Source organism: Ips typographus, linkage group LG2, assembly GCF_016097725.1.
Source record: "Ips typographus isolate SLU linkage group LG2, UJ_Ityp_2.0, whole genome shotgun sequence".
NCBI classification, from domain to species: Eukaryota; Metazoa; Arthropoda; class Insecta; order Coleoptera; family Curculionidae; genus Ips; species Ips typographus.
The window spans coordinates 11,306,123-11,329,149 of record NC_138423.1 but is presented as its reverse complement, the minus strand read 5'-3'; the positions used below and the strand labels follow the sequence as shown (position 1 = coordinate 11,329,149).

Here is a 23,027-nt window from a genome sequence, read left to right as displayed (position 1 = left end):
GATCAAACAGAATGTAAAAATGATTTAAAAAATTGTCACAAATATTGAAAGCTTGTCATAAACGAGTTACCAGCGCTATTGCCAGATTTATATAGCTAAACTTCTCAACTTCTTGTTGTCAGTTGTCACCTGTATGTTGCTCCTCTGTCAAACTTTTTCTACTTTTTCTAACGCACCTAATAACATTTTGACCCAAAACGCCCTTTTAAACTGACACGGGACGACATTAATACAATTTTCGGCCTTCTGTTAAGATGGGGGAGAAAGGTTTAGAAATTTTCGCAGGATTAAACTTTGCGCCGAATTAAATTCAAATATGCGTTTCGTAGAATGGATCGCTTCGAATTCGCTGACCGGTTCGCAAAGCCACTGACCCCCATGGGATTGGATTATAATTTAGTTTGGTACTGCTTTTAAGCTGAAAACTTTCCATTTACTTTAGTAGCGAAAAGTTCTTCTAAAGTTATTTTCCTGTTTTTGCTGTAGATTCTTTGAAAAAGTATAGTCAACCTTTTTTTGCATATAAAGTTTGTTATACACTGTGTGTCTCGTTTTACACCAAAACTTTGTAAAAAGTAGAACATTAGAGAAACAGAATAATTTGGCAGGCAAATTCATTAAATAAATGCTAGATGAAACTAAGTCTGGAAATGGCAGATTATGGTTGGTCATAAAAGCAAACTATTACTGCATTTTTTAATGAAAACACACAACACTTAACAATAAAAACATATAATTTATCTAAATTCCTCTCTAAAAAATTGCAGATAAAACGAGAACTTCTCATTCGATTTTCAAACTCGTAAGCTTATTGGAAATAATACACTTATTGATATACAGTGCGTTTTTTTTAACACGCAACATAGGATTTTACGTGTTAAATTTTTAAGCCCATGTTAGACCATTTTATTTTGGAACTGCAAGTCTATAACTTGACGGGTGTGTCTTTAGTACCCTGAAGCTTAAGTAAGTCTACCAATTTGGTCTAAAAAGTGATTAAAAACTGGAAAAACATCATTTTTTTTCGAAAAGATTTTATCGTTCCATACTCCCTGTATGTATTGTTGTTCCTTGTTGTTTTTATACTGGCAGGGCAGGTAGCAGGTAAAGTGACATATTTTGACTGCATCACGACCCGACATCTTTTGAACGTCAAAAAGGCATTTTATGATTGTTTGGAATACTGTTTGGCTTCAACCGGAGGTCACTTTGAACAATTCATTTATAAAAATACTTCTTTTGTTCTTAACTTTCTTGATATAAAGTTAATGATCACCCTGTTTTACTTTCTACGCCAAATTTTACCTGCTACCTGCCGTGCCAGTATCAAAAACAACAAAGAACAACAATGCATACAGGGAGTATGAAACGATAAAACCTTTTCGAAAAAAGATGATTTTTTGCAAGCTTTTTAACACTTTTTAGGCCGAATTGGTGAACTTACTTAAGCTTCAGGGTACGAAACAGCCACCCGTCAAGTTTTATACTTGTAGTTCCAAAATAACATGGTCTAACATGGGCTTAAAAATTTAACATGTAAAATCCTATGTTGCGCGTTAAAAAAAACGCACTGTATGACAAGTTTAATTCCATATCTCTGGTAGGTCTATAGGGCGCATAAAGAAGTAAGTACCTACAAAAAATTTTAGTTTGCTCAAAATTTTAAACTTAATATCTCAGTTATTAATCGTTTTTTTTAAATTGTATGAAAATTTTTAAAATTTTGTTTAACCTGTAATTTTTTTACTGTTTATTTTAAAAAAGAGGAAAAAAGTTACTTAAGTAAGTTGTGAGGAGTTAAGTCTCAAGAATAATGATTATATACCTATATTTTTCACAAAAGTGATTCTATTTGCAGCGGAAAATTCTCAAATTTCAAACTATTTACCTACAGTAACATAACAGCTAATTGATAGCTCTCGTTGCATATAAAAGTTGATACGTAGACCTTAATCCGGGATTTTCAGATTACTCTGTGGCACTAAACCGTTTTTAATTAGACATACCGAAACAATCTGGATTTTCTACTGGAACGTGCCAGATACATCAACGTCGCAATGTTACAAGCGTAGCACTAAATTAAGGACATGGATAAATGCGAGACCGGTGCAAATTTAAACTTTTTTTCTCTCCGTTCTACCGATTTGGTTTTGTTAAAAACTGGATTTCTAACGAGCTTTTATCGCAATTAATTCGTCGATTGTTTCAGAAAGTTGTACATTTAGCAAAAAATTTGATGGATTTTCAGCTTTTATCTGGCGAACGACGCTTCGCTGGTTTTTAGGCCTTGACCAATCGGACAAATTGCAAAATTTTCGTCTTTTATTACGGACAATTTTTGGAAGCGCTACGTTTCCGCTGTTTCCATTCAATCGAGCTGGAATTACGGTTATACCGTAATGCTGAATAGAGCGAAAGAGTTTGAAAATTACTACTGCACACAAAATACATATAGGTATGTAAAAACGTTTGCCAAGAGGTAAAACGTGTTATAAAAATTTAGTAATTTTATAGTTGAAACGCACACAATATCTACTTTAAAACGAATCAATATGGAATAAAAATTCTACTTCTAACATGTATTAATATGTCAAATAGACCAGAGGTAGCAAAACATTAGAAAGAGTTAAACAAACCAATAATTTTGCTATTAAGAATTTCAGCTAACAACACCGCAAAACGAATCACACGAAATAGTACCACCGTTTTAGTCTAATTTAATAAAACTTTGGCCGGACATTATTTATTAAGTTATTTGCAAAAAAAAAACATTTAATTTTTTTTTGATTGATTGTATAAAATTTTTATCAAGTTTTACCATTCATAAGATTGTAAAGTGTTTACAGAATTATGTGAATTGGTTATTCATTTTCTTTTTTCAACAACTTGGTATTTCAGAAACAAAAATAGAAAACATTTTCTCCTTTGGTTATTATCATAATTAGAACATGAATGCAGAACTTAATGCAAAAAAGATCATCAAAGGTCATTTTATACCCTGATTCATCAAGGTGAAAATGGGCCGCGTTCTGAATGTTATAAAAATACGGACCGAAATTGAAGATGATGATTTTACTTTAAAATGTGTCATCTAATGTCGCTACCGTGTTTGTTTACATTTTGAATTGCATTTGCAGAAAGATCTGAGTGGTTTTTACTGTTTTAATTAAACTTTAAGGGTATTGAGAGTCAGGAAAGCTTAGTTTAAGCGTGTTTAGGAGACCCTGAGTTGAGGGTTTTGAGATATGATGTGTTTTACTCGGCATTTGTGTATAAGCTTTTAGTAATGATTGAGATATGACATATTTCCATCATTATATAATCAGATCTGATTTTCAGGTAGGAGCTTAACAATATTCAATGTAACAATAATCTAATAGAATAAAGTTGTATGAAGCCAGTATTCGACGGTTTTGGCATAACGAGACAGTTAAATGGCAGGTCATTGGAATGTTGTTGGTCTACAAGTGAAACGTTTAATGATGACCACGGGAACATAAAATAGGACCACAAGTCACAACAAAATTCGAAAACACTGATATTTACGTCAAACTTTGACACTTCGAGACTTATAAGGATCGGGTGAGATATTCAGTGATGGGAATAGCCCGACAGCAAGAAAATCGGAAAACAGGCGACAATATTATACACTATTGCCAACATATTTTAAGGCGCCTAATTTAAATTTTCGTATCTATGCATCTCCAGTAACACCAGTGCACTACTTTATACGACCGTGTTTGATTTAAGTTCTTAACCACGTTGCAGTAGTAATAAAAGTTGATTTTTTATGGAAAAATTAAATGGGATAATTTTTACTTTGCTCTTTCAAGACAATAAAAGGAGTTTTTCTTTAATAAGTATGTCATCTGCATTGACAAAAATTGCCTTAGAGGTGAATTTAGCACATAATGCAAAATCCCTGAATTTTTATTTCAAACCTTCAATAAAATAATTATGAAATTGTTTCCGTTTTCTATTAAGTTTCTTATTAAGAAATCGCGCAATTGGGCAAAATTTGCAATTTGCATACCTTACCAAAATTTTGTCACACGTTATAGGGATACAATTATTTCTATTTTCCATAAATAAAATTCTAAACCAGTTAGAATAGAGTTAGCTAGTAGATAGGGCAGTATTTCAGTTACCCTTTTATTATTTCATTTATACCAGACCCCATAATCTCTAAATAAACGATATGAAGCATCGGATGAATTATTCAGCAACACAGAGAGAGCTTTATGCAGTTGTATTAATGTTAAGAAACCTTTGAGGTTAAAGGAAACAAAACAAAACTGTGTAAATGAGTCCATAGCAACTAACTTCAAGTTTATTAAGTGTTTACTTGTGCTCTTTGTGCAGTTTTTCGGTGTTTCGTAAAAGCTATCAGAAAAAAGAATAATGCACAGGGTGTGCCATTTAAAAAAGTCGAGACTTCTTAAGTTGAATTTGTCAAAGAATATTTTAAAAAATTGAACGACCTGTAGCATTTATCGCAAGTTTATTCGGATACATCTTTTTTGTCATCTCTGTAGAACGTTCGCACCAAATATGAGTATTCTACCTTTAGAAAGAATGGTGATACAGATAATTTTCCATCATAGTAAAAACTAATATTTTTGTGAAAAAATTGTTATATTAGAAAAATTATTAGCTTTAGGTATATGACATTATTAACAAAAAAGTTTTAAAATTTTATAGAGATTCTAAAAATGTGTTAAAAAATAGGGGGTTTTATTTTAAACAACTAATATTTTATCTGCTACACCTTTATGAACCACCCCGTATATCCAAAAGTAATATTAAACTATGCACCTCAATATTCTCTAAAACTTTTGTATTTAACATTTTTTTGTATTTCTTGAAACAAATGGGATAATGAACTTTTGTAGTGAACTTGGTAGTGCTTCAAATACAGTCATTAAACGTTGATATAGTCTGTTCAGCGACTTCTGACTGTTACGTCATAATCACCAGCAAAAATAGGAAAGTTTAAAAATTTTTAGGGGCCTCTGACATTTTTCTTTAAACTTTCAAAGTGGTTCTAGAGGTTTCTGGCAATTTAAAACAGTCCTGGAAAAGTTTAGGACAGTTGTAGAGGGCTCTGGAACTTTTCATAAAGTTCTCAGAAGCGTTTAGAGGTCTTTGACGCACTCAAAACGGCCCTATAGAGGCATCTGACAGTTTAAAACAACTCTCGGAAGGTTTAAAACCCTTGTAGAGGCCTCTGGCATTTTTCAGAAGGTTATCAATAGCGTTTAGAGGTTTATGGAACTTTCCAATCCAAAATGGTCCTAAAGGCCTCTGGCAAGTTAAAACAGTTGTGTTTAGGACAGTAGAGGAAAATTTCAGAAAGTGCTCAGAAGCATTTAGAGGTTTTTGGTACACTATAAACGATCTTAGACGGCTCTGATAATTTAAAACAACTATGAAGAGATTTAAGGCAATTTAGAAGCCTCTGACACTTTTTTGAAGATTTTCAATAGCATTTAGAGGTTTTTGGAATTTCTAAAATTGTGCTAGAGGTATCTGGCAATTTATAACAGTACTGGGAAGGTTTAAGATACTTGTAGAGGCTTCTGGCAGATTTTATAAGATTGTCAGTAGCATTTAGAGGTCTCTGGCACTTTCAAAATGATCCTACAGGTAAATAAGTGTTATTATGTTCTATTATCGTTTATTAGCGCTAAATATTATACCAAAGCCCATATAGGTATTTCAATTTATTTCTAACAAATTTGATTTATAATCATAATATAGAACTTCTCTTAAGACACCTACACCACTGATATTGAAACCATCAGTAAAACCAATAACATCATGATTAAATTGATAAAATTGGTTGTTATTTTATTTTATCTATTTGTTAAATTTGCCGGGCATTTGGACAAGCAAGGAGGAAAAGGCTGTGTTGACATTGTATTTATTTACAATTTAGTAGATTGTTAACCAACAGTGAATTTTTTATGCAATTTTATATTATTATTTTATCTAATAAAAGTGTAATAAGAAACTTCATGGGGAAATTGATTTGGTAAGCGAATTTAAACCGGAACGTAGAAGAAAGGATTTATGCCGTTCTGTAAAACCACCAATACTGAAAGTCCTCTTGAAGATTGCCACATTGTCAAGAAAATAAAATGATTGATACCAATGTGATCCATCTGCATTTCTAATTATCATAAAAGACCTCATAATTGGATAAATTTGTTTAAAACAACAAAATTTGTTTTTTCCATCGTTACTTTCGGTTGAGTAAATTGAAACGAACTGTACCAGCTGGTTTTATTAAGATATTTCGTTCAGTCAGCAACTGCAATTTACCAGGAAGTACATCTCAGGTTATCAACGCGGGTGTATTACACCTTGAGTGTGATTTAAAATTCTAGTAAAAGCACTTCGTAAGTGCCCTTCGGCCACCTGCCGAATCCATAATGCAGGAAGAATTTATGTGTTCTCAAGGGACTGCAGAAAAAGAAGCCGATATCGACACCAGGACCATGTTTTATCTCCATCTTTAGACCGATCGTAAGTTTTATGATGATTCAAAACTGAAATAATAAAATATTGACATGCGAAAGCTTGACGATCGATCGATGCAAAATGTTTCGTATGCCGATCATTAAAGTTTTATAAACTTCAAATGCAGAAAAATAAATTGATCTTCATTTCATAGAGCTTGAAAATCCGGTTCGGATGCTGAAAACACGCGCCAGTTCAGGCGCAATTTTTTAAAATAATTCAAGTGGCATTTCCGCTTGTGGAGTGTATAATACGATTTAATGGCTACTTCTGATATGATGTTGAAAGTGCGATTTTAAGGCACGCATGTGAAAGTTTTCTTTTTCTGCAAACAGTCAAACCGTTTGTCAATAATTCCATAACGATCATTGTTGGCCTTAAAAATAAATTTGTTTGAAGGCTGTAATCCAATTTAAAAACATTTTGTGAATATAGTTTTTAATACGTGTTAATATCAACTTCGTCGAATAAATGAATGAAGAAAGTGCCATGGAACAGATTGATGAGACTGCAAGCGCACTACTGCTTTAAAACGCATTTTCAAAGCACTAAGTGTCTACTTTTAATAGTTCAGTAGATAAATATTTTAGTTCAAGTTGAATCCACTGAAATTCACGATTTTATATATTATTTAATGAGTTTCAACTCAAAACGGAAATTGATTTTATTCACTCACAATTAATTATCGTTAGTAGCTAGCTGATTCAACCAAATGATGTGGTAAATTTACAATTGTTTTTTAACATTTCTGTAACATTTACTAATAAATATTACTTACATTTTGCCAGGATATAACGTTTATTTTTTCTATCTGCAATATGTATGTTCAATAGGAAGATTTATCATTCAATGATCAAGTGGTTGAAGTTTTTTAAAACATCAATAATCATTTATTTATGAGTTTTTCATAATAGCTGAATAGGCAGGTATACGAAATTGAAACATATACATATAACATATTCTTTTCTCTACTAGTATCAAATGATATAGGTACTCATTTCAGCGGTTTTTTAAACTGGTTAATAGTATCAATACCATATCTCACTCCCTACAGCCAATCTGGCTATAGAACCAGTAACCAGACGGTATTACAAGAATTACACACTCGTTGAATAATAGTACGTACTCTAACTCTCTTGATGAAGGTTTTATCATTTCTGTGGGTTTTTAACTCTTTTAATGTTTGAAAGAAACGGATACTAAAAATGTAGTTGAGGATCAAATTTGTACGAAATGACTCTCAGGGAGTTCAGTCAGAAAAATTTAAGGTAATTAATCGCCTCTATCGTTTTAGCTGAACCTCTTTACTTTTATAAGATTTTTCTTCAGTATGAAACGTTCAAATTTTTTCATCAAACTTTTCAGATTCAACGTTACCAGTGGGGTCTTCTTCTTCTTCAAGTACCATCACCATGTCGGAGGTTGACTATCATCATTGCTATTCTCACTTTGGAAACTGCTTTTTGAATAGGTTGGAGGACGTGATGCCAAACCATTCCCATAACTTCCTAAGCCAGGATATTCTTCTCTTTCCAATCGACCTCCTGCCCACGATCTTTTCCTGGATTATGAATTGCATAATTTCATACCTTTGATCTCTCATAACGTGTCCGAGATATTGCAGTTTTTGCTCTTTTTAACTTCGTGTAGGATCTCCATACCCTTCACCGTTCTTCTTAGGATCTCCACGTTTGTAACATGTTATGTCCATGGTATTCTCAACATCCTACGATATGTTCACATCACGAAGGCTTCCAATTTTTGCTTGCAATATATGTTCAGGGTCTAAGCCTCCACACCATTCAAAAAGACAGGGAATACATATCATTTGAACATCCCAGCTCTTAGGTCCAAGCTCAGATCGCGATTACAGAGCTTGATCCTCATGAAGGATGCACGGGCCTTCGAAAGACTAATCTTTATTTCCGAACAATAGTCCACAGAACAGTTGACACTTGTCCCCAAGTAGTCATAGCTCCCGACTCTTTCCAACTTTTTGCCTTCCACATACAGATCCTCATTGGGCACTTCAGTTTTGGTAACAATCATATATTTGGTCTGCTTAACGTTGAGTGTTAGAACATATTCTCGATTAGATGTGATGACGCTATTTAACATATTATGAAGGTCAGACATGTTTTCGGCGAGGAGTACTGTATCGTCGGCATAGCGCAAATAGTTCAGTGCCGTTAACTCGTATTCCATCCTATTCTTTTTCTACGGTTTCATTTTGGGGTGAAAATTTCCTCTGTATATAGGTTGAAGAGGAGTGGCGAAAGAACACAACCTTGGTTAACTCATCGTTTGATTTCCACTGCATTTGTTAGTTCGGATTGGAAACGGACAGACGCACGTGGTTTAAATACAATTATTTGTAATTATTGTGAACGTGTATTCACTCTTCTGTCAAGGTTTTTTCGTTTCAGAGCTGCTATTAGTTGTTTGTGTCTCACTTCAATGCTTTGTTATAGTCAATAACGCTGGTGTAGGTGGAACATTTTGGTTCACATCAAGAACTGCTGAATCAAGACATTGTAGGCAAACAAAGCTTCCCTCGTACTACTTCCGTTTCTAAACCCAAACTGAGTATCGGCGATATTTTCTTCCAGCTTCTTATAAATTCTACGGTGGACGACTTTGAGGAAGATCTTTAGTGTGCTGTTCATCAGGCTGTATTGTACGGTGTACTTCGCATTTCTTGACATTCTGCTTCTTAGGAATTGCGACAAACGAAGACCGAAACCACTATTCTGGTATTATTTCATCGATCTTATTAAACAGGATTGTCACAGGACTCAAATATTGCTCTTCAATCAGCTTAAGCATATCCGCTGGTAGATCGTCAGGACCAGAACTGTTGGCCGTAAAAAACTGATAATAATTTTCATACAATTCATTTTACAATCAAAAAGTTGATTATACAATGCCCTCGTCTTATTGTTTTCTTAAACTAACGCCTGGCAAAGTAAACCCTAAAACCAAATACCAAACCGGATAAAGCAGGAACTGATGTTATCTAACTATAAGCACAGCAAAATTCGTAAAAACGTTCCGCACAATTTGCAGTTTATCTTTAAAACTCCTAATAAATCTCTTAAGCGGCGCAAAGGCTTTACACTGACCTCCGTTCTCATTTCTTTTAATCTCACAAAATTTTCCACCAACGCCGCGGAAAATCTCGTTTTTAAACAATATAAAATCCCACCGTCCAATTTCTAACACGATTTCGATCGGGGGAAAATCTGGTTGTTTCACTTTTACCTTTTCTCATTTCTTGCGACTTTTATCTTGAAGAGCACCGGCAAAAATAATTGTTACTACAATTTCTATTTTTCGTATTCCGGTTCTGAGGTTAAATTGCCTGTCGTCGCTGACAACGTCTTGACAAAGAAATTTAAGTTGATATTAGATAATATTATGACAAAAGGAACTTTTATTAGACCGTTTTCAGTTCTTTTCCTACACTGGGTAACTCTAATAAACGAAAAGTTTTAGGAATCTAATAAATAGTAGTTTTACAAATTTCATTTTGAAACTGCTATTTTTGTATTTCAGGGAGTAATGGACCATTTTGGTTAATGTCAAAATTACCTTCTAAGTCACAAACAGTCGATTTTCGTGGGAGTTGCTAGTGTATTTCTGGTGTTACTTGCTTAACTCCTTTGGTTTTGAAAGATTCTAAAACAATGTATTCTTTAAAGAATAAAATGTTGATGACTGTATGACCGAAAAGTTGGGATCTATGACACTATGTTTTACTACGTGATTGGTTCTGATCTTGACCATTAGATGGCAACATATTCAAGGGAACAACAATCCCTTCACTTATTGTATCGTTTTCTGCTTTCAGAATTTACTTTAAAAACTTTACTTTTATGACTGGTTGTTTTCTTAGTCTTCTTGATTAGTAGTTTTCTTGAGAGCAGCAGTTTGCTGTTCCATTTTCTATAGTCTTTTTAAGTTAGAAACATCTTATAAGAATTTTTTGGTTTCTTACTTAAGGTTCTTTAATTTTAAACGTTTTATCAACAGCTTGACTGCTAATTAAATAAAATTAAAAGTTTCTTTAAAAAGACCATTTAAAAAAAACCTGAAATCTCGTAAATCGATAAAAACATTACAGATAAATCTTACATTGAACAAAGTGAAACCGTTTGACGTTTCATCTGTTGAAACTTTTCACGACTGCCTTATCTAATGCAGTATCAAAACCCTTTTCTCTCAGTTTCCGTTTTAATAAACCTCAATCATTTCATGACTATATTTCAGAATCTTCAAGGGTATCTGAGTTACTAACGACCAATCCGGTGAGGATTGGAGGACCCTTATCCCGGTAATGTGACAGTTTTCTGGAATATATTACCGGGTATATACAATTTTATGTGGGCCTGCGGGCCGTTTCGGTTTTATAGGAAAGATTTTATTCTTGGGCAGTTAGAATTCTATATAGCGAGGGCAGTGCACCCAACCGTGGTCCATAACCACAGCTTTACTTTACTGGCCTATAATATTAAACTGATATTTGGTTTCGGTTTCATGCGGTCTCTTTTAAGCCCCACTTAACAAGCGCAGACCAAAACCGAAGTAATTAAAAAGCAAAATAATTGCTTTGAAATAAAGTCTGTATAGTGTGGTGTTACTGAAACCACATATCCCATCTGTTTTGAGTATCCAATAAATTTTATCTAACACCGACTGATCTCGGCTATGAATCTTTTAACTTTGACGTTTTAGGATTAGCACGTACACATGATAAATATCAGCCATCGATTCTGTCTGTTGACAGATTTTCCGCAAACTACCTGTCCGTTATTAGCGGTAGAAAGTTGATATGAATAGTATACAGGATAATTCAACCTCCAAAGGGAGTTTTTGCTCTAATCAGTTTTTCTCTAAATGTTCGTTTTTGACATATTGACTATTATATATGACTACGGTTGAAGATAGAGCAAAACGGTTTACATGTTCGTATCGTACTTTTTTGAGATCTAGGTTGTGATGGTATTTTAAAAATTATTTGGAACAATACCACGAGAGCTTTAAAATTACCAAAAATTTTCATGATAGCATGTTTTCCATAATTTCACGAGTCCTTTAGGACGAGGGAAATTTGTAAGGAACTTTGTTAGAAAAAAAGAAGAAAATTACCGAATGCGGTTTGCAAAGTTAACAAGTTTGAACGCAGGGGGTTGGATTATCTGGGAATTTTTGCATTATCAGAGAATTTTTAAGCACGAATGTAATTTTGGGGAATATTTTCGGGGGTAATTGCACGAGTGCATAAAAATTACCGATAATTTTGCATGAAAACTTGTTATCTCTTAACTGCATGAGTTTATTTTCATATTTTTTTGGCGAAAGAGCCCGACACCTAAGGTGGAGGGTTTTTTTTAGATTATTTCCCTCATTGTACTAGCAGCCAATAGAATTCAATGAACCTTTCTAGTTCGACCAATGAGAGCCGTTATATACTGAATAAATCCCTAGTTGCTAAAATTTTACACTGACAATTCCACTCATGTACAAAAAATGCCATATATACGTCATCAAAACACGGTTTGCTATCGGCTAATAAGGAAGGAAGAGAGTTTGATAGCGGATAAAAAAATTGCGGATAAATTTTGCTGTTGATTTCATCGTTTCCACGGATTTTCACTACACTTCTATTGTTGCAATGTCTCACCTTGGGATTTTTGCTGGCACTGTCAATTTTGATTTTTGTTCGTATTGTTTTGGTTAAGGCTCGCTTCGGATAGAGTTCTACTGCAGAAAATCAAAAGAACAAGAAAAAATTATTTCTGCCAGTACAAGGAAGTCGCAGTCTTATTATAATTACTGATTATATTCATGGAATTGTCTTATCAAATACCATTCGAGCTCAGATTTTGAACAGGATAATTTTTCCGCTTGTCTTCTCATACTTTCTTTATGGTACAAAACTCAACCTGTTTGGCAAAATCACTCGAGCTACGCTCTCGTGATTTAGTTACAACGGGTCTCGTCCAGTTACACCAAAAAGAAAGTGTTCTAAGACAAGCACAAAAATTATCCGGCTAAATCTGAGCTCTTGTGGTATTGCCCCCGATTATTTCCCTCATTGTACTAGCAACCAATCAAATTCCGAGAACTTTTCTAGTTCCACCAATGGAAACCGTTTTATACTGATTAAATCCCTGGCTGCTAAAATTTAACAGTGATTAAACACCACCTACCTTTTTCGAATACGTTTTTTGAAGAAAATTTAATATTAAACGAAACGGGATTTAGACACATATAAAATTTAAGCTATTTTCTTCAATATTAACAATTAATAAATCACTATAACGTAGTTTTCATTAAAAAATTACATAAATTAAAATATTATGACGTCTGCTTGTCAATCTGAAATGTAAACAAAAATATACATGGCTGAACGAAAATTATTATCATTAATTTCATCACGTTTAGTTTAGTATTTGTGTTCTAACTAAGGTGTTTTCTTGTTAATAAACTAAAATGTGAGTTTTCAGGAAATAATCTTGACATATACCCCTCGGCGTTCACGTTTTATCACGTAAAATGTGCATTGGTAGGTTTTTTGCAAAATTTTGCAAAAAACGTCTCGGGATATAACCTATGAAAAAAATATGAAAATGACCGAATGCAGTTTGCAAAGATAACAAGTTTCAACGCAGAATTATCAGGTTATTTTTAAGCATTTTATGTAATTTTGGGGAATATTTCCCGAATAAAGAAAATGTTTTGGTTTTGCTGCAACTATAGATTGCTCAATGGAGCTCAATGAGCAAGTTCCAAACCGTTCATGAATTTTTGTTGACATCGCGTTTGACATTGTTTGGTTGGAAAAAGTAAAAAAACTGCGCAAGGACAACAATTAGTATACTAGCAATAGGCTCTACAACAATGCAGTGGTTATAGATACGTACAGTGCAATTATCACTTTAGAATGCAATTATCGGGGGTAATTGCACGAGTGCATAAAAATTACCGATAATTTTGCATGAAAACTTGTTATCTCTTAACTGCATGAGTTTATTGTCATATTTTTTTGGCGAAAGAGCCCGACACCGAAGGTGGAGGGCTTTTTTAGAAAAAAATATGAAAATGACCGAATGCAGTTTGCAAAGATAACAAGTTTGAACGCAGAATTATCAGGTCATTTTTAAGGCACGAATGTAATTTTGGGGAATATTTCCCGAATAAAGAAAATGTTTTGGATTTGCTGCAACTATAGATTGCTCAATGGAGCTTAATGAGCAAGTTCCAAACCGTTCATGAATTTTTGTTGACATCGCGTTTGACATTGTTTGGTTAGAAAAAGTAAAAAAACTGCGCAAGGACAACAATTAGTATACTAGCAATAGGCTCTACAACAATGCAGTCGTTATAGATACGTACAGTGCAATTATCGAAATGCAATTATCACTTTAGAATGCAATTATCGGGGGTAATTGCACAAGTGCATAAAAATTACCGATAATTTTGCATGAAAACTTGTTATCTCTTAACTGCATGAGTTTATTTTCATATTTTTTTGGCGAAAGAGCCCGACACCGAAGGTGGAGGGCTTTTTTAGAAAAAAATATGAAAATGACCGAATGCAGTTTGCAAAGATAACAAGTTTGAACGCAGAATTATCAGGTCATTTTTAAGGCACGAATGTAATTTTGGGGAATATTTCCCGAATAAAGAAAATGTTTTGGTTTTGCTGCAACTATAGATTGCTCAATGGAGCTCAATGAACAAGTTCCAAACCGTTCATTAATTTATTGTTGACATCGCGTTTGACATTGTTTGGTTATAAAAAGTCAAAAAACTGCGCAAAGACAACAATTAGTATACTAGCAATAGGCTCTACAACAATGCAGTCGTTATAGATACGTACAGTGCAATTATCGAAATGCAATTATCACTTTAGAATGCAATTATCGCTGTCATTCTGGTGAAAATGCACTGCTCATATGGGACATTTAACACATGAGGGAAATATTCGGGGGCAATACCATAAGAGCTCAGATTTAGCCGGATAATTTTTGTGCTTGTCTTAGAACACTTTCTGTTTGGTGTAAGAGCACGAGACCTGTTGTAACTAAATCACGAGAGCGCAGCTCGAGTGATTTTGCCAAACAGGTCGAGTTTTGTACCATAAAGAAAGTATGAGAAGACAAGCGGAAAAATTATCCTGTTAAAAATCTGAGCTCGAATGGTATTTGATAAGACAATTCTATGAATATAATCAATAGTATTATAAGACTGCGACTGCCTTGTACTGGCAGAAATACATTTTTCTGGTTCTTTTGATTTTCTGCAGTAGAACTCTATCCGAAGCGAGCCATAACCAAAACAATACGAACAAAAATCAAAATTGACAATGCCAGTAAAAACCTCAAGGTGAGACATTGCAACAATAGAAGTGTAGTAAAAATCCGTGGAAACGATGAAATCAACAGCAAAATTTATCCGATGTTTTTATCCGCTAGCAAACTCTCTTCCTTCCTTATTAGCCGATAGCAAACCGTGTTTTGATGACGTATATATGGCATTTTTTGTACATGAGTGGAATTGTCGCTGTCATTCTGGTGAAAATGCATTGCTCATATGGGACATTTAACACATGAGGGAAATATTCCGAATAAGTAAATAAGTTTTCGAAAACACCGCTCCTCATATGGGAAATAAATTTTACACATGAGGAATGAGAGAAAAAAATACTGTAAATTTGAATTTTTTTTTAAATATTTGAAAATGAAAAACTCTCTAGATTAAGCAACAGAATCAAGAAATAGCATCAGTAACTGGGGTTGTCGAATGAAAATCCGTTGTTATTACTGATTTCATGTAGATACAGCAACAATATTATTTTTGATTTCCCAAATACACCTGTACAGAACACCCGAGAAAATTTCAAAGCGGATTTAATCGGTTTTTTAAATAGAACACCCTATATCTATTCGTTTTGCTCAAAATTTGACTATTTGGTTAAATAAGTTTTACCATTTTATGCAACAGAAAATTGATTCAGTTGCAGAATTTTACAAGGAATCCAAATAAGTAAAAATATGTAGGGCGTTTTATTTAAAAAACCAAAAAACATTTTTGTACCGCACGAAACACCCTGTGCAGTATTTTTATGTTGTAGACCAAATGATTGTGATCATCTGTTATACTATAACGTTTTTTTTTTTTGAAAAAATCAAAAATACCAACAATATGGGACTGTCACATATACTTTTCACCCTTGAATTATCCTACAATCAGTTTGGACCACCCTGTATAAACTACAACTTGCTCTCCATAACTTTAACTAACAAGTACTCTCAGAAATTTTGAGATGTAATTAAATTTTGATCTGATTACTGCCAGACTTATCTAGTAGCTTTAATAGCCGTTCTTAAATGGCCCTTACGGTTTTCTTGAAAATGAGATCAGTAAAGTTACCATCTTTGAAAGCGCTTCCGTGTACTTTTAGATGTTAACTGCACTAAGCTGGTCGGTTTTATTATTAAAGCGGTGCTTTGAGTGTCGGTTAACGGACTATTACAAACGAAAATCCACTAGCTAAAATTAAACAGCTAAATTGACCTTTAGATAAAGACATTACCTAAACGTTCAATTTAAAAAAAAAATGTTCAATCAGTTTCAATTTATTAGGCAAAAAACTGGAACTGAAATTAAAAATATATTAAAAAACAGGAAACATATCGATTCGATTAATCATGTGGCTGATAATATTTCAAGCTGAAAGTTGCAAATTTTCCGGAAATTGAAATTTTGTGCCGTTGGTAGCTCAGTTAAAAATTCGAGACGTAATTTATGTGGCAACACATTGTTCTCTGACAAATTAACACAGCTATTCAGTATTGTATTGCAGCAGACCAAATTCAGAGAAAATCCAATATAGTATTGGTCGTCTATGGGAGGTCAAAGAACTTTTATTTTTTTGAACTTTATTAATGTGACTTTTAGTTACTTTGGTTACATAAATAGTATTTGCCTTGGTAATAACAAAACAAATAATAGAAAATTCTATTTTGCTGAGTCGAAGAAAAAAGTGTCAAGAAAAGATCAATGTGGTCTCCATTAAAAAGATAAAAATGCCACCAGAGAGCCACTAGTAAATTCCATAAATTGTGCTTACCGACTTGACTGTGTTGTCCCATTTCGGATTATCCAGCTCGGTGAAGAGTATGAAAACCTGCAAGCAGATGCTTTTCACTGAATGAGTTTAGTCACTTTCCAGCAATTCCGTATTTATAACACCTACTTGCAAGAAATCGGTTTTCACGACACTAATCACAAAGCAATAAACTTAACTCTCATTAACTAGATTAAACGGTGAGTTTTGTTAACGCACTAATAACCGTAAAACGCGAAGTTTATAATTGCACTTGCATGAACGGTAGAGCTTTTCACGATCATATTTCACTTTTACGTATTTTGGCACCGCAGAATTTCGCGGTGTTTACATTGTGTCCCATTTTCCTGGTTTTTCAGGTAAGTGAAGTGAAAAATAGAGAAGCGTTTGTTGACATTTCTGGAAAACAAACGAACCGGAACACAAAAGACTTCAAATCCAGGTTGCACTCGAATCCTCCAGGAAATCGCTTTATTACCGACTTTAGTAATTGCAATTCTTAATTCATTAACTTTGCTAATAATAGAAGCAAACCTAAATCTAGTTAGGAAAGAATTCAGACGTTTTTATGTTCGCTATTATTACGTTCTATTAATGCAACTCAATTTATCAATTCCAGACGGCTCAAAAATCTATTAGGAGCCCACCCTTGTCACATCTTCTACCAAAACATCTTGTTTTAGCTATACTGAGTCTATTGAAAATGGGAGATCCGTTTCATCGCATGTCATTTTCTGTCTTGATTTATCGTTACTCCAATTTCCTAAACGTAATCTATTATTAATCAATAGTGTCTTTGTTTTGCACAACCACTAAACATAACAATATGGTTTATGAAAATATAATGTTTTTTTATTTTAAAAATGTAATAATACAGTCTTACTTTGTAGTTATGCAATTAACAGATATTTATGTAACTAGTTACGAGAAGTCTTGTTTTGTGTAACGAATGAACTGAATTAAATTATAAAATGAGAATTTACAACTCGTCAAAATACAAAATACAGAAGAAGAAAATGAATATGATTACGCCAATGCTGGAAACAAAAAGTTGACACAGAAAGAAGAATTGAGAGATCGGTAAGAATGAAGATTAGGAAGCAGAAGACTGCAAACCTTATACTGGTGTGACGAGATTTGTTCTTCTTTATTTTCATAAAAGTAAACTATCCAATTAAAAATATGGAATACATACATAAGTATGAGTGAAAAATGTTTTGTCATTTTTTAAAGAGAGATTTTTTAACAATTTTGAATTTCAAAAATCGATTTCTTAACTAAATGACTGAACTAGTTGAGGATAAGTTAGGTTAGGTGTGATAATGGTATAAACATGACGTTAAGTGTCATTTTCGAAATGGCGTGGTTTTAAAAATGACCCAAAAAAATCACTGTCCCGGTTGAGGTGGCGAGCAGTTTATTTTATCTTGCTTCCCTAACAATAACCTGGTGAACAAAAAAACAACAAAATCGAAGTACAAAACAAGGCCTTTCGGAAAATGACCACTTTTAGGAAAAAGTATACATAAAAAAAGGCTTCCCCATACCACCCCTGACTTCAACTCGCCATTCCTTATAACTGGTTCGGACAAGGGCACCCTTTTCTTCGGACGTGTCGATTAATCTGTCAGTAGAGCTTTTTGTCTCTCCCCCTTAAGATTTAATAGCACCTTGAACGACGAAAAGTTCTTTTATTGACGTAAACTCACGTTAGAGTCACCGGCTTATTCGGTTCGGTCATAGATTATCCCCGAACAAAATCCACCCATTTTTATTGTCGTGAAACATAAATTGGAAAAGCATTTTTAAGAGTTCTTCAGACCTCTCCAATAATAGAGGTAATACAAAATTCATCAGTTTGCTGTAATTCTTTCATTATTCCGTTTTTTAAGTCGGAGAATCTCATTAAAAGCATCAATTTCCTTTTTAATCCCCGTTTCTTTTTGGAGTAAGTAGCTTCTTTATGGAAAAAATTAATTCAAGAGTAATAAGGCATTAGTCAGCAGCGCTTACTTAATATGACTTAATTTTTGACTTTCAAAGGGACAAATTTTGCTTTTATTAAAATTGACGGCTTAAGAGAATGCAGAGTCCTTCATGGGCTGTACTTTGATATGTACTATCTGTCGAGAATTTATTGTGGATTTTCAGTGGTTGAGCCAGTCTTGGAATATCACCTTTTTTGAAAGCGAATATACCTTTTACATTCTTTTTCAAATAAGTTTTCTAAATCAAAGTCTACATACAATTCAGTCCTATTCTCATTCCAACTTGGATTTAAAACTTTCAGTAATAAAAATTATCCAGATCACTATCTGAATCAGAAGATTGAAACAAAACAATATTTTCATTAACCATTTGGACCGATTTGTTTAAATAAAATATTGATTAAAATTAAAAATAATGTTTTGGGGTTATTTTGTTATTTGTTTTTAACCCTGCTTACCAGTGCACTCGTTTCGTAACGTTAGCGGCTATCGATCGAAAAAAATATGTTTTTATTGACAAATTTTGAAATTTGTCTAATATCGTTTATGTTAACATATAAGTTATAAGGTTACCGATCGTTTATCTGTGCGTTTCCGAAAACTGCCTATTGATATGATTCTATCTAAGAATTTTCTTCTGCCTTTCCGCGCAAAGACACCAAACTTCCTATCATTTGAGCAATATTGTACTTTGAAGCATTGCTTTCTTCAGTATATTCCTCTCCCTCAACTTTCAAACTTTCCTAAATGTAGCTCTGAAATTTTAAGTATTTTTCTATTGCTGCAACTGCCGGTACATTTTCTATCGTACTCTTACCTACCGGTTGTACTGTATGTACAGTGTGTTTCAAGAATTTCTGTTTTTTTAATTTCTTTAGGGCCGTTTTACACGTAAAAAACTTTTCCTTACTTTTTAAAAAAATTAGGCCAAATTTTATTTTTTGTGGTATCTGACAAGATAACATAACATTTCCTATACAGGGTGATTTACCACGAACCGCCAGAATTGTCCAAATTGTATTTATAGACCTATGAAGAAGCATTAAAATGTATGCTTGTTTAAATTAAATGATTTGTTTTGGTTGTACTGTCTTCAAGCAATGTTTAATAGTATGATAGCTTTATAGAGTGATATTTGACAGTTACCACCATTATGACAGATTGAAATATGATTAAAATAAACAGGTACTCGTAGACCTATAAACAAGAATTTGATATGATTTACAACTGTATTGACTATAACAGTGCTTTTAAGCTGGTTTTGTAGTTTTATTGCTATATGAAGTGGTATTTGACAGTGTAACAGATTTAAATATGTTCAAAATGGACGCGTTACCTGTCAAAAGTTATCTTCTGAAGCTATAACACAAATTTACACTAACTTAGACTTTTCAGTTTAATAGCTCTCTAGACAAGTTTGTAAACATATTCGGTCCGAAAATATATATTTGTATGTCAGAACTGTCAAAATTGTATTCATAGAGTTATAAACAAGCATTAAGTATGATTTGTACAAATTGTACTGCCTTTAGGCAATGCTTTATAGTTTGATAGCTTCATGGAATTAATAGTTACTACCATTGTGACATTTAGAAATAGATCCAGCGAATAGACAGTTACATGCCACAACTGCCAAAAAACATCTCATGAAACTATAAAACTATAATCATATATAACATGGTTTCCACGGATTGTATAGCTTCTAAATAAGTTTTGTAGTTTTATAACTTCATGGAGGGATATTTGAGAGTTTTCAAGGTAATGACCGATTGAAATACGATTTATTTTTCTGACTCAGCATACAAATATGTTTGTTGCTTAACTGAATAACTGAATGGATTGTTGTATTAGCATTTATCCAGCTTTCAAAAAAATCAAATGTGGTTCGAATTCCCCAGGCCTGGCAACACTAATTGATATTCATTTTTAAAGTGGCTGGTTTTGTAGTTAACGTAAAAATTACTTTCACATTTAAGTGTAAAATTTATTTTATGTCAGACAACTGCAATACTTTTCTTGATAATAAATTGAACTAAGTTCGGTAAAAATTTGGAGGCAAACTATTGTGGATATTTCCAGATTTATAAAACGGTTCTTAATCTTAAATGGATACTTTCCTATTATACATATTAAGAGCACCATTGCCAGTATTACTTTATGTAACACATAAATGTCATAAGAATCAGTTTTCAGACAGTTTAAAACTTCTCTTCTCTCTAAAAGATTGGATTTTTTAGGAACCTAATATTCTTTTGACTTAATATTACGTTGAAATTGGGAAATGTCTATACTTTCATGAACGGTCAGCGTATAGTTATAAGAAGATTTCCTATCATAAGAGAAGTCTTCGACCTTATAGGTATTGAGATTACGCGTTTTCTTTTATATTCCCTGGAATTTCATCCATCTTTTTCAGTTTTTACTAACTGTTAGTAACATCAAAGTCACATAAGGGCAAATCCTATTCTATCAGGACATATTTTCCATAACTCTCTTGGTACATAAATAGCAATAATTGAAGAAGCAGTTCTTAATATAATTAATAGTACAAAAGGTTAGGTCAGGGTCCAGACGCCCAGACGACAGACGCAGTTTTATAAAACCCCTCGGTGCTGCATAATAGCAAACAATTTCTATATTTTTTTTTAATTGGGAAAATTCTAACTACTGAAATTTCACGTTTCCATACAAGATTTACTATACTATACCGCTTGCAGGTTGAAGTTACAATAAATATTAGAGCACGTTTGCACGAATTTAAATATTCATTGACACCTATCCCGGTTCATTGCCGTCCCGTTAATGAATATTTATCCAATAAATTACCCTTGCACTACTCTATTTTCTAAATTCGGACCCATAAAACGCTCTGCACGTACTGCATTATTTGTTTACGCTGTGCTATGCAGAAACCCTGATATATCGAATGCGTGAAAATAGTATAAAAGTGGCGCTATATCGTTTATTATTTCCTGCACGTATTACGTTTGTTTCATAAATCTTGCAGGAATGTATGCGTTCGCAGTTCATTATAGCCCACACATCGGTCTATTGTTTTGTTCGATTTTCTGCCGGAAAATTAGTTGGTGAGGTTATTGTTTTTGTCTGAAAATGTAGAAAAATCAACACAATTCTTAATTGAAAAACATTGATGTAGTAACAAGAATAACATTATGGTGAACTGCAATATGTGTAACAAATTGACCCTGATGAGCTGTCAACAATTTTTGGATCAAAAGATGTCACTTTAAAAATAAGGGCGTTTATCAGGATTTTTTATAAGACGATAATTTAAAAATTAATCAGCTTGACTCGTTTTAATTTTATTCACTGAATCTCTAGTAGATAGAGGTGGCTGCAACGTGACAAAAAAAACACAAAATGTACAAAAGAGGTAAGTTGGGTTATATCGTCATACTTAAGAATCAAGAACTTGTGGTAGCATTTTTTCAGGGACACCCTGTATAATTTTAGAAGGATCTATTTTGGGTCGTTATTTGAGAGCGAACTTGAACAAGCCAATGTTGAATTGAGTAGATTCTGTCTTAGTGTACTTGGTCTGCTTGTGTGGAATTTAAAGATTTTTTCCTTCACTTTGGGTGTGAATTACTTTTTTGTTTATTGTATGAGTTAATCTGGAAATGTTCTGATTCAAGCTTATTGGAAATGTCGGTGACTGGGAAAGAAATCTTTATCGTGGATAAACCCTTTACAACTAAGAAAAGTAGTTGTTACTTAGTGGTGACCAGATAGAAAAGTAATTTTTGAGAAAAATTCAATCTTTTTGCGTTCTTCCATAGTAGTCGAGTCAAAAAAAAACGACGAATTTACATTTACGCAAGATACCAAACTCATGTATACAAGTTGTGGGGAAATCAAAAAAACAATCGTGATTAAAAACAAAAAAATTAACTCCATGTCACTCCCAAATTGTTCCAGAAACTCTGACCACACGCTAACACTCGTTCCTGAACAAATACAATCATTACAGAAGTATACATAACGAAAAAAATTAATATTAATTAAGTCAAAATAGGAAAAAAATTAAATCCGATGAAGCTAACATTGAAATTAATGCAACATATTCTAAAAAGTCATTTTATTGTTGTTTTGGGTGAGAATTGAGATATAGTCAAATTTTTACCCTTTGAGAATGACGTCATGCAGGTGAAAAAACACGCATGTCTGGAATTAGATCACAAGTTTTAACCTAGAAATGCTTTGAAAAATGAGTGTGTTCAGCAGTGACTGATGATCAAGTGCCTTGAAAATCACATGATCATGAGAGTTTCAGTTTAATCATTATTCATTCAGTAAATAGGTGTGCTTGCACTCACTTAAAGATCTCTTCTGCTCCTAATAACATAATATATTATTTATGT

At 33.3% G+C, this 23,027-nt stretch overlaps 1 protein-coding gene and 1 long non-coding RNA gene across 5 annotated transcripts in view; one reads left to right on the top strand and one right to left on the bottom strand.

The window, feature by feature from the left end:
- Positions 1 to 16,902, bottom strand: part of LOC145724525 (uncharacterized) — a 126,706-nt gene extending 109,804 nt beyond the window's left edge. The window contains exon 1 of the long non-coding RNA XR_014177019.1: positions 16,661 to 16,902. This is a non-coding gene — a long non-coding RNA (uncharacterized LOC145724525). The remainder of the gene's footprint in view (positions 1 to 16,660) is intronic.
- LOC145724516 (A-type potassium channel modulatory protein KCNIP1-like) overlaps positions 1 to 23,027 on the top strand; it is a 205,392-nt gene that overhangs the window by 119,473 nt on the left and 62,892 nt on the right. The gene's annotated exons all lie outside the window — the stretch shown is intronic.